Raw genomic sequence first — 13,421 nt, forward strand, 5'->3', positions numbered from 1 at the left:
TAGGTAAATAATAAAATTAAGAGAACAATGTAGACACATAACTAAAAGTTTAAAAATTCAATAGCGAGTTTTCACAGCTGACTCAACTATGCAGAAACAGCAAACCTAAAATAGATTTACTTAAAATTAACCAATTAGTAGAGAAAAAAATAATAAAAAATATGGAAAGAAAGAAGGCATACAGTACCCAAATGGTAATCTATGAACTATTTTGACTAATGGGATACCATCCCAAATATGAATGTATGGATTCTGGATGTCAAAAAGGGAGAAGAAAGATAAAAGAAAATTCATTATTTCAAAGAGCACTGTTTGAAAAGTTTGCGAATCTTGGAATGAATATGGTCACCCAGATATGTGGAGTTCAATAGATCCCAAGGAATATCAATCATTGAAACAATTTATGAGCCACATTATAATAAATTGTCAAAAGCCAAAGACAAATAGTCTCTTTTTTCATTTGTTCTGATTTGTTTTAAATGACAGTAGAATACATCCTGACACATCTTACATAAATGGAGTATAATTTCTCATTCTTCTAGTTGTACATGATGTAGAATCACACTGGTCATGTAATCATATATACACATAGGATCATAATGTCTGAGTCATTCTACTATCTCTTCTACCCCCATATCTCTCCCTTCCCTTTACTGCCCTCTGTCTAATCCAAAGTACCCTATTCTTCCCTAGCCATCCCCTTTTGTGAATTAGCATCCAAATATCAGAGTTCATTTGGCCTTGGTTCATTGAGATTGGCTTATTTCGCTTTACTAATCAAAATATTCTGATATATTTGGAAATATATATATATATATATATATATATATATATATATATGAATAACTGATATTTTCCAGTTCCATCCATTACCTGAAAATGCCATAATTTCATTCTTCTTTAAGGCTGAGTAATATTATATTGTGTATATATACAACATTTTCTTTATCCATTCCTTTGTTGAAGGGCATCTAAGTTGGTTCCATAATTTAGCTATTGTGAATTGAGATGCTGTAAGCACTGATGTGGCTGCACCACTGTAGTATGCTGATTTTAAGTCCTGTGGGTATATGCCAAGGAGTGGGACAACTGGGTCAAAAGGTGGTTCCTTTCCAGGTTTTCTGAGGAATCTCAATACTGCTTTCCAGATGCTTGAACCAATTTGCAGTTCTGCCAGCGATATGTGAGTGTACCTTTTCCCCCACATCCTCACCAACATTTATTGTTTCCTGTATTTTTAATGATTGTCATTCTGACAGGAGTGAGATGAAATCTTAGAGTAGTCTTGATTTGCATTTGCTAATCTTTAATTGCTAGAGATGTTGAACATTTTTTTCATATATTTGTTGATTGACTGTATTTCTTCTTCTGTGAAATGTCTGTTTAGTTCCTTGGTCCATTTATTGATTGGGTCATGTCTTATTGGTGTTAAGTTTTTTGAGTACTTTATATATCCTAGAGATTAATGCTTTATCTGAAATATGTGTGGTAAAGATTTTCTCCCATTTCATTGGCTCTTTCTTCATGTTATTATTTTTTTTTATGAGAAGATTTTTAGTTTGAATTCATCCCATTTATTGATTCTTTACTTTTTGTGCTTTACAAGTCTTGTTAAGGAAGCCAGTTCCTAAGCCAACATGGTGTAGTTTTGGGCCTACTTTTTCTTCTGTTAGGTGCAGGGTCTCTGTTTAGTGTCTAAGTCTTTGATTCACTTTGAGTTGAATTTCATGTAAAGTGAGAGATAGGGGCTTAATTTCATTTTGTTATGGATTTCCAGTTTTCCCAGCATCATTTGTTGAATAGGATATCTTTTCTCCAATGTATATTTTGGTGCCTTTGTCTAGTATGATATAACTGTATTTATGTGGGCTTGTCTCTGTACCTTCTATTCTGTACCATTGGTCTACTTTTCTGTTGTGTTGCCAATACCATGCTGTTTTTGTTACTATGACTCTATAATATAGTTTAAGGTCTGGTATTGTGATGCCACCTGCTTCACTCTTCTTACTAAGGATTGCTTTGGATCTCTTATATTTGAATATTATTTATCCCTCTTATTTTTCCAAATGAGTATCATGATTGCCTTTTCTATGTCTATGAAGAAAATCATTGGGATTTTAATGGAAAGTACATTAAATCTGTATAATACCTTTGGTAGTATGGCCATTTTGACAATGTTAATTCTGCTATCCAGGAGCATGGGAGTTCTTTTTATCTTCTAAGATCTTTAATTTCTTTTTTCAGTGTTCTGTAATTTTCATTGTAGGGGTCATTCATCTCTTTTGTTAGGTTGATTTCCAAGTATTTTATTTTCTTCATGACTATTGTCAGTGGGATAGTTTTTCTGATTTCTTTTTCATTGGATTTATCACTGATGTATAGGAATGCATTTGACTTATGGGTGTTGATTTTATATCCTACTACTTTGCTGAGTTTATTTATAAATTCTAGAAGTTTTCTGGTTCAATTTTTTTGGCTCTATAAAACCATATAATTGGCAAATAGTGATAGTTTGATTTCTTTTTCTGTTCATATCTCTTTAATTTCTTTCTTCTGTCTAATTGCTCTGGCTAGAATTTCAAGAACAATATTGAATAGAAGTGATGAAAGAGGGCACCCTTGTCTTATTCCAGGTTTTAGGGGAAATGATTTCATTTTTTCTCCATTTAGAATGATGTTGGCCTTGATTTTAGCACAGATAGATTTTACAATGTTGAGGTATGTTCCTACTACCCATAGTTTTCCTAGTGTTTTTAACATGAAGGGGTGCTATATTTTGTCAATTTTTTTTCTCCATCTATTGAGATAACATATGATTCTTGTCTTTAAGTCTATTGATGTGATGAATTACATTTATTGATTTCTGTATGTTAAACCAACTTTACATCCCTGGGATAAACCCCACTTCATCATGGTTCACTATCTTTTTCATTTATTTTGTATGAAACTTACCAGAATTTTATTGAAAATTTTTGCATCTATGTTCATCAGGGATATCGGTCTGAAGTTTTCTTTCTTTGATGTGTCTTTGTCTTGTTTTAGTATCAAGGTGATACTAGCTTTATAGAATGAGTTTGTATGGGTTCCCTCCTTTTCTGTTTCATGGAATAATTTGAGAAGTATTGGTATTAATTCTTCTTTGAAAGTCTTGTAAAACTTGGCTGAGAATTCATCTGATCCTGGGCTTTTCTTGATTGGAAGGCTTTTGATAGCATATTCTATTTCATTGCTTATAGATACTGTGTCCACCTAAAACTAAAGAAATAAATATTTTTAAAAAATCATGTATGTCCTCCTGATTCAGTTTGGGTAGTTCATATGTCTCTAGAAGTTTGTCAATATCTTCAAGATTTTCTATTTTATTGGAGTATAAATATTCACAATAGTTTCTGATTATCTTCTGTATTTCTGTAGTATCTGTTGTGATATTTCCTTTTTATCAAGAATTTTAGTAATTTGAGTTTTCTCTTTCTCTTCACTGGTGTAGCTAAGTGTTTATCAATTTTATTTATTTTTTCAAAGAACCATCTTTTTGTTTTGACAATTCTTTGAATTATTTCTTTTGTTTCAGTTTTATTGATTTCAGCTCTGATTTTAATTATTTCCTGTCTTCTTCTGCTTTGGTGTTGATTTTTGTTGTTGTTTTGTTTTATTACCCTCGGGCTGTGAGATGTAATGTTAGGTCATTTATTCATTGCCTTTTTGTTCTTTTAATGAATGAGCATAGTGCAATGAACTTTTCTCTTAGCACTGCTTTCATGGTGTCCCACAGATTTTCATATGTTGTATCAGTATTCTCATTTACCTCTAAATATTTTTTTATTTCATCCCTGATATCTTCTGCTATTGATTCATAATTCAGTAACATATTAGTTAGTCTTCAGGTGTTAAATTAGCTTCAATTTTTTAATTTATTGTTGATTTCTAATTTCATTCCATTATGATCTGATAAGGATGCAGGGTAGTTATCTCCATTGTTTTATATTTGCTAAGAGTTGCTTGGTGGATTAACATATGGTCTGTTTTAGAGAAGGATCCATGTGTGGCTGAGAGGAAATTTTTTCACTCATTGATGGGTAAAATAGTCTATATATATGTTCATTAAATCTAAATTACTGATTTTTTTATTTAGTTCTATAATTTTTTAATTTAGTTTTTGTTTGGAAGATCTATCCAGTAGTAAAGTCACCCAGTATTATTGAGTTGTTTTCTATTTAGTTCTCAAAATTGAGAAGGATTTGTTTGATGTACATAGATGCTCCATTATTGGGTAATGATTGTTATGTCTTGCTGATGTATAGTTCCCTTAAGCAGTATGAAATGTCCCTCTTTATCTCTTTGACTAACTTTGGTTTGAAGTCCACTTTACCTGATATAAAGATAGAAACTCCTGCTTGTTTACTTGATCCAAGTGAGTGAGATGTTTTTTTCCATCCTTTCACCTACAGTCTGTGTGAATGTATTTGCCTATGAGGTGACTGTCTTGGAGACAGCATATTTTGGGGTCTTGTTTTTAATCCAATATCCAGTCTACATCTTTTGATTGATGAGTTTTGGCCATTAACATTCAAGGTTATTATTGAAATATAATTTGTATTACCAGTCATTTTGGTTTATGTCTGAGTTTTAGCTTGATTTAGTTTCTCCTTTGATTGACTATTACTTTAGTGTAGTTCTTCTCTTTGCTGGTTTTCACTTTGTTTTTTCCATTTCATCCTCATAGAATATTTTGTTGAGAATAATCTGTAATGCAGGCCTTCTAGTTGTGAATTCTTTTAACTTTATCCTGAAAGTGTTTTTATTTCATCTTCAAATCTGAAGCTTAATTTTGCTGGATATAAAATTCTTGGTTAATATCTATTTTGTTTCAGAGCCTAGTATATGTTGTTCCAGGCCCTCCTTGCTTTGATGGTCTGAGTTGAGAAATCACCTGAGATATGAACTAGTTTCCCCCAATAACTAATCTGATTTTTTCTCTCATAGCATTTAAAATGCTATTCTCATTATGTATGCCAGATATTTTTATTAAAATGTGCCTTGGTGTAAGTCTGTTGTAATTTTGTACATTAGGGTCATGAAACCTCTTTTACTTGATTTTCCATTTCATTCTTTAGGTTTAGAAAATTTTCTGATATTATTTCATTGAAAAGATTTTTCATTCCTTTTGTTTGTATATCTTCTCCTTCCTCTATCCCAAGAAATCTTAAATTTGGTCTTTTTGTGTTATTCCATAATTCTTGGAGATTCTATTCATGGTTTCTTACCATCTTCACTGTGTGGTCAATTTTATTTTCAAGATTACATATTTTGTCTTCATTGTCTGAGGTTCTGTCTTTCAAGTAGTCTAGTCTATTGGTGATGCTCTCCATTGAATTTTTAATTTGATCTATTGATTTCTTCACTTTATGGATTTCTGCTTCATTTCATTTCAGAATCTCTATCTCTTTATTGAAGTTATCTTTCATCTCCTAAAATTTACTTCTCATTTCACTCCTTATATCATTCTTTATGTCACAGATCAGTTTTACTACCCACATTACTCATTCTCTGACATTTCTTTTACTGTGTTACCAATGAATTTTATGATTGGAGACACTTGGTTTCTTTGGGGCATCTAGTTTCCTTATTTTTTCATGTTGTTCTTGTGTCTTCCCATCTGGCAGTGTGGATCTGAGGCAGCACCATTTCTACCCTGTAGATTTATACTGTCACTAAAGGTTTCCAGTACCTCACCTTTAAGGGAGAGACCAATATTAACAGCACTCAATGCAAGCAATATACAGACTTAAAACAAATTGTTCCGATTAAGATGTCTACAGTTTTGTGTCAATAAACAGAAATGGTATGATTAATTATTGTCTACTTAAATACAGTAAATTTGCAAAAGGATTTACAATTTCAAATGGTGAACAAAGAGAGAATAGAAGTGGTGTAGGATGTGATGTTTATAAGGCAGCAGGAGAGAAGACAGAGGTAGAAGGTTATATTAAAAGTAAAAGAGGAAATGATAGAGGTTGGCTGCTAGCAGGAGAAAAGAAAGAGAATCCAGGGAAACAGATGAGAGGAAAAATATATGCATAATTTTTAAAGTAATATATATATATACATATATAATAACAAAAATAGTAAAAATAATAGAATGCAAAACAAAACTGTAATATACTATTCTGACATACCAGTCCTTGATAAACTGATGCATAAAGAATATTTGGTTTCAAAAACAATAGAGATGTGAGAGAGAAATACAAAGATCTTGATGGAAAATTGAACAATTGTTTTCATTGGAGTTCAGAAGTTCCTCAGCTTCCCTTCTTAGCCAATTGGTGGGATTATCTGGAGTTTGATGATAACTCCACACTCAGAATGCTTGTAGTTGCTAGGGTGAAATGGTTTGTCCTGGGGATGTAACTCCTGGAGGTGGGATGTAGTCTTAGGATTGCTGTTTGCTGGGAGCCTATTAGCCTGGAGATTTTAAATCAGAGAATTGCAATTGCTAGTCCACATTGGAAGACTGCACTCCAGGACTATCTTTTGGGTTCCACTGCTGCCTTAATGAGATATATTTTTAATATAAGTACAAAGATTGATAAAAAAAAAAAAAGTACACCATAAAACATAAACCAATAAAAATTGCTAAAAATACTGTCATAATAAGATAAGTAAAATATGGGCCAAAAGAGTGATCATGTAGCACTTCCTATTCTTATTAGAATTATGATGAAAATATATGTTTATATATTTATAAAATATATAAATATCTGTATTGTAAAACTTGGTTGACTTAAATTCATTACTTAAGAAAAAAGAATTTAGAAAAAGTAAATACCAAAACATGCATCACAAGAAATTACGCTGAAAAGCAAATTAAATAAAAATGTACTACACATAAGATAACATTGACTAAAATTAATGACACAGTACAAAAATTGCAGTGGAGAGAATTAAAAAGGCCAGAGGTTTTTCACTGAAAAAGACTAATAAAATTAGCCCCTGTGAGGCTATTGAAAAATAAACAGAAGGCACAAATAATACACAATTAGAAATTAGGATGCCATTGTGGTTCTTATACACATTAGACAGATAATTAAAGCATACTCTGAATACATTTTAATATCTGTATAAAATAGAAAACACAGGATTCCTCATTACTCCAGGCTCCAATGGAACCAAGATCCAGACCCAGTATAGTTGAACCTGATACTAGGTTGGTTACCATGGACTGAGGCTCAAGGACCACACTTGCAGAGTCAGACCACAGTCAGCCACCAAGTAAGTATTAAGGACCTAAGTCTACCTTACAAAAAATTGCAATGGAGAGAATTAAAAAGGCCAGAGGTTTTTCACTGAAAAAGACTAATAAAATTAGCCCCTGTGAGGCTATTGAAAAACAAACAGAAGGCACAAATAATACACAGTTAGGTCTCAGACTCATCCTTTCAGAATCAGAAGCCATAGACATTCTAGCATGTAAACAGTCCTTGAAGACTTAGGCTAAAAGTCCTTACTAGCATGAGATCAACCTGCATGAACCCACACTTCTCATCATCCCTTACAGACCCAGGTAACAGGCCATCCTACCCAAAGAGTTCAGCAGCAATTCCACCCATGCACCATGAAAGATGGCCTGCCTAAAATCTCTGGATAGAATAACCAGTGAAGGTTTTCCCAACCAAAGCCAGTCTGCTAAGACTGGAGTAAATCTCTACTTCTTCAAAAGTATGGACACCAACATATGACCAAAGGATGAGAAACCATGAACCATAACACTATCAATAAAAGTGTTAAATAAAACAATGTAACAGGGCATTTTAAAAATGAAGATTTATAAACTGCTTAAGAATTCAAACTAATTGTATTAAAGAATGATAATAAGCTACAAGAACTGTTAGGGGTTAGGGGAACAGCACTGGAGAAGGCACAAAAATTCATTTAGAAAGGAGGAATAAGTTGAAAAGATTCATTGTACAACATGATATCTAATTTAAAACAAATTATATACTTGGGTCTTAGTCTATTTTCTGCTGCTATAATAGACTGGAAAGCTGCAAGTATAAATATTTTTACAAAAAAGCTTTACTGGAGTCAGAAGTCTGAGGTAGAGGAACCAGAACTGGTAAGGACCTTCCTTCTTGCTGCATCATAACATGGCAGAAAGACCATGTGTCCTTCAGAGAGATGAAATTGAGCTGAACTCATCCATTTTATAAGACTGAACCATCTGCTGAAATAAATAACCCCCCCCAAATAAGAGTACATCCTCTCATGAACAGAACCCTCATGAATCACCTCTTAAAGATCACACTGTTTACTATGTCCAACAGCAATTGAATTTCAACATGAGTTTTGGAGGGAATATTTAAACCATGGCAACTTAAAACTCATTTAAAAGAGTAGTATTCTCACCACAAAAAGCATCTAATATGTGAAGTAATATGTATGCTAATAAGCTCTATTTAGCCATTCCACCTGTATGTGTATGTGAGTATTTAAGTTTATATTTCAAAATATTATGCCATACATTATAAAATATATAATTTTGCCAGTTATAAATAAATCAAAAAAACTAATTATTGTAACCATATCAATAATTACATTAAATACACATTATAATAATCTACCCAAATATGTGGTATAGATTGTCTCAATAAAACAACCATCCCAATTATGTGCTGCCTTCAAGAAACATTTTTAAATATAAGGCATATATATTTTAAAAATAAAAAATAAAAAAGGAAATACCATAAACACTAATCAATAAAAAAAATCTGCACTGACCACATTGATATAATACAAAATAAAATACAGAACTAGGAATATTATCAGAGATTTAAAAAAAAATAGGATTATATAATGATTACTAAAAAAACATAATTTCAAATACTTATGTAACTAAAAATAGCTTTAAAAAACATGAAGCCAATCTTATCAACTTGAACAAGAAAGGTAAATGCACAATTCAGTTCCAGATGTTACAACTCTCTTCTCAGTACTCAATACAGCATGTATACAGGAAAGTACTAAGGTATCAAGTATATAAAAAATTTGAACAAAACCATAACTACTTTGACCCAACTGACTTGTATGGAACATTCTATTCCACAGTAAGGAATAAGCTTTCTTTTTTCACATACACATAGTATATTCACTAAGATATACCATATTCTAGAACATAAAACAAAGTTCAAAATGTTTAAGGGATTCAAATCATTAAAAGTGTATTACATAAACACAATGTGATGTAATTAGAAATCAATATTTAGAAAAACATTTGAAGATTTAATACCAGCCAAGCAGTCAAAAAGACTATCAGGAGGTTAGGTCAGATGCATTTCACTGTTCTTTTTTCCTGTCCCTTCTTCCTCCCCCTCAATCCCCTTCATCTGCTCCACTTATCTTTACCCTGTTTTGATGAAATTCCCTCTTCCCCAATCCCCCAACCCCACACCATTTTGGATTAGCTTCATATATCAGAGAAAACATTTCACTGACATTTGGCTTTTTGGAACTGGCTTATCTCACTTAGCATGATAGTCTCCAATTCCATCAATTTGCCAGCAAATGCCAAAATCCCTACATTAAATATATCCACATGACATTAATTAAAAAAAAACTAAATAAATTGCAGAAAGATCAGTAGAGTAGAAAGAAGGAAGTAGGGAGTAGGAGGAGGAGAGAAGGAGGAATTGCAAATTATACTCCATGCTTTGGTTATTATGTCAAAATGTATTCTAATGTTATATATAATTAAAAAGAATCAATATTTTTTGAAAAAAGAATGTCAGGAGGGAAATTAGAAAAAAGCTTTTAATGTAATAAAATGAAAACACAACAGATCAAAATTTGTGAGAAATAAATCACAGTTTAGGAGGAAATTTATAGAATTGAGCAATAACTCCATGAAGAAGAAAGTCTCAAATTAATGAACCAAGTTTCTGAAAGAAAGTCAAAAGAGAAGAGAAAGACCCAAAGAAAGAAGAAACATATGGATATTAGGACATATCAATGAAAATAAAAATTAAAAAACAAGTTAACCCAAATTTTTATGAAAACACAACTATATTGATAGACCTCCACATGGACAAATCAATAGAGAGAAGAAACAAATTTCATATATATATATATATATATATATATATATATATATATATATATGAAAGAGGATATATAATTACTGAAGTTGGTATTTATTTGAATAATTAATAATAAATAAATTTTATTTGAAAAAGTATTGCACTGAGGTTCCCAGGGTGGTCTCACCACTATGATCCTCCTGTCTCAGCCTCCTGAGTAGCTGAGATTATAGGTACATATCATAGCACCTAGCAATAAAAAAAAAAAAAAAAAAAATTGAAAGATTTTTAGACTTTGTCAAAGATACATCACGGAGACTATATTCTATGTAAGTGTCCAATGTGTAATAGGAAGTGTTACCATTCTTCAAAGACAAAGTTAACTCAGTTACCCATTGATGTAAATAGAACAGAAAAAAATGGGAAAATACTGTGGCTAGATCTGTACTCTGACCTGCACTGGCTCCAAATGTACTGCTGCTGTGTTAGAATTTCACTTAGAGATGGCCTTGAAACAGTATTGAAAAAATATGCCAACCCTTTGGTGAGAATTCCACACATCAAATACAGAATAAAACATAGATGGTGGAGAAGGCACCATCTTTTTTTTTTAAGTTACTAATGGATTTTTTTTTACTTTATTTATATGTGGTGCTGAGGATTGAACCCAGGCCTCACACATGCCAGGCAAGCGCTCTACCTACAATCCCATTCCAGAAGGCACCATATTTAAAACAGAAAAATGACCTCCCTCCAGATGGAATCTGCCCTATCTTGAACTTCCCAGTCAGCTTTATGAAGATCCAGTTTCAGACATGAGATGACTTCATTGAGATCCACTTGAATGACCTTGTGTCAGATACAAGAGGAATGTGCCATGGCTGAGGCAACTCAAATTTTCTTATTACCAGTCTCTGTTTCTTTTAATTCTTCAAAAGAAACTACATTTCTGGCAGCCCCTAAAACTCAGAAGTCCAGTCGATTATTAAAAAAAAAAAAAAAAAACATCAAACAAAAACACGCATGCTTAAAAAACAGCAGGAAGAAGCAGAATGGGAAATTATAAATGTGCTATTGATGAAGCATGGCTTAAAATCTCTGTGCTTAGTCAAAAGATCAGATATTAAAGATTGCATCCTTTTTGATAAACATCACCACAAAGGATGAGACATAATTTGAAAAGGTTGATGGAAGAAACAGCACATCAACAGAACATGATACAGGAGCTTATAGAAAATAATCAGAAGCTTAAAAATGAACTTCAGCTAGAACAAAACCAAGCAGCCCATCAGGAAGAGCAAGCAAATAAGTTGGAACCAATGAAGGAGAGTGTGAAAGCCAAAATTGGTGAATTGGAAGATGTATCCCTAAATAGGGTTTGCCAGCAAGAAGCTAAAATAAAAGATGTTCAAAAGGAGCAGAAAATTTTACAGGCAAAATGCCAACATTACAAGAAAAAATGAAATGAATAGAACAACAAGAGATTATTGGTTCTTTGCAAAAAAAGATATCTGTAGATTAACAAAGGAGGATGAACAGAGCATCATAGTTCAAAACAGAGTGTTTGCCTATCTTTACAAAAGAGTTTCTCACACTGTCCTGGATAGACAGTTGCTTTGCCTAATTGACTACTGTGAATCTAAGGAAAAATCTAACAATGATTTGAAAATCCAGAAGTAGAAAAAGACTATTGAAATATAGGTACATCACCAAGCCTATAAATGCCTTCTAGTGTCATTACAGAATCAACTCAAGTATGTAAAATCCAAGATTGATGCACTTACAAGTGAAAAGCTGAATCTCCAAAAAATTTGGAAAGCAGGCCCACACAACAGGAATTAAAACTTAAAAAAACAACAAGTAAAGAAACTGAAAAAAATCTGTAAAGGAAAGTATCAAATTACAGGAGCTTGTCAGTCGCTAAAAAACACTGAGGACACAGAGAAAATATGAACCCAGTAAAGAAAACCATCAATTGGTCCTAGCTGATGGTTTTCTTTGCTGAGTAGCATCAATTTACAACCTAGGAACTCCAGTAATAATTTATAAACAGAACAAAGGAGGAGCCCAAAATTTTAATAAAGATCTTATACAACATTGTGGATTTGACCATCTTATTCCTATAATAGAAATGAGGGAAGATGAACTGACATCCCTAAAGGAATTGTATAAGTCCTTGAAAATACTATCTACTGAACTGGTGCCTTGGTATAATTTAAAGAAACAGGATGAAAATGAAGATATTAAAGTTGAAGATCTGTTGTCCATGGTGGATACAATGGAGGAAGAAGTTAAAAATAAGGAAAAGGATAGCAACATGTCCTTTAAACTTTGTAAGCTATTATCTCTCACTTCCAAAAATTATTTGATGTGCCTTCTTTAAATGGAGTCTATCCCTGAATGAATGAAGTTTACACTAGGCTTGGAAAAATGAACAATGCTGTGAGAAACCTCCAAGACTCTTAGAATTAGATAGTTCTTCATCTTTGTATGTGCTGGTGAGCACAGTTGGAAAATAGTGTAGGCTGATTAATGAGGGTGTGAATGAGCAGGTTAAGCAGGTGTTAGGACCTTAAGACTTCCAAAGGTATTTGTTTGAGAAGTATCATCCAGAATGCTTGGAGTGACGAAATTAAAGACATTCAAAAGTTCATAACTTATTTACCTTCCTATTTGGAATGGCACTTGTTAAATAACTCGACAACCTAAAATTATCCCACACCTTTAGGGATGGAGAAAATGCCAAGTATTTTCAAGATAGAAATAAATTGTTGGGCCTTTAAGTTTATACAGGGTGGGTAAGAAGCTACTCAGCATAAGCCTGTTCCCAGGGAAAGTTATATGTGGAAAAATTCAAACCATCTTAGCTACTGTAGAAACTATTAAAATCAATTTTTAAAGAAAAACATAGATAGCTTTACATGTATAAAGGGACTAACATTGCAATTAAAAACATACTGGTTTGGGTGATCACTTTGGCAGCACATATACTAAATTGGAATGATACAGAGAAGATTAGCATGGTCCTGTGCAAGGATGACACACAAATTTATTTTTTTGAAGGGGAGGTCTGCTTCCCACTGTCACTGGGCTTTAGGATGTTGACTACTTTGCTTCATTATTTGATACATTTTTTGTATTCAAAACCTTGAAATGTAGGACATCATTAAGTTTATATTATATTTTTGAAATATTTATTTTACTTACAATTAATTAATAAAAGCAGATTTTAAAAACCTAAAAGAAACAACAACAACAAAAAATACTGGTTTGGAACATAACAGACAGATTTTTATAAAAGGTGCAAGCACAAACTTATTCTCTCCCTGAATATTTTTTAAAAGAGTCTGA

At 32.4% G+C, this 13,421-nt stretch overlaps 2 pseudogenes; both read left to right on the top strand.

Annotated features, from left to right (window-relative positions):
- The first annotated feature begins 10,947 nt into the window (after positions 1-10,947).
- LOC143398366 (centrosomal protein of 70 kDa pseudogene) lies at positions 10,948-12,697 on the top strand (annotated as a pseudogene).
- A 339-nt stretch (positions 12,698-13,036) lies between these two features.
- Positions 13,037-13,129, top strand: LOC143398659 (U6 spliceosomal RNA; annotated as a pseudogene).
- Positions 13,130-13,421: the final 292 nt, after the last annotated feature.

Source organism: Callospermophilus lateralis, chromosome 4, assembly GCF_048772815.1.
Source record: "Callospermophilus lateralis isolate mCalLat2 chromosome 4, mCalLat2.hap1, whole genome shotgun sequence".
Taxonomy (NCBI): Eukaryota; Metazoa; Chordata; class Mammalia; order Rodentia; family Sciuridae; genus Callospermophilus; species Callospermophilus lateralis.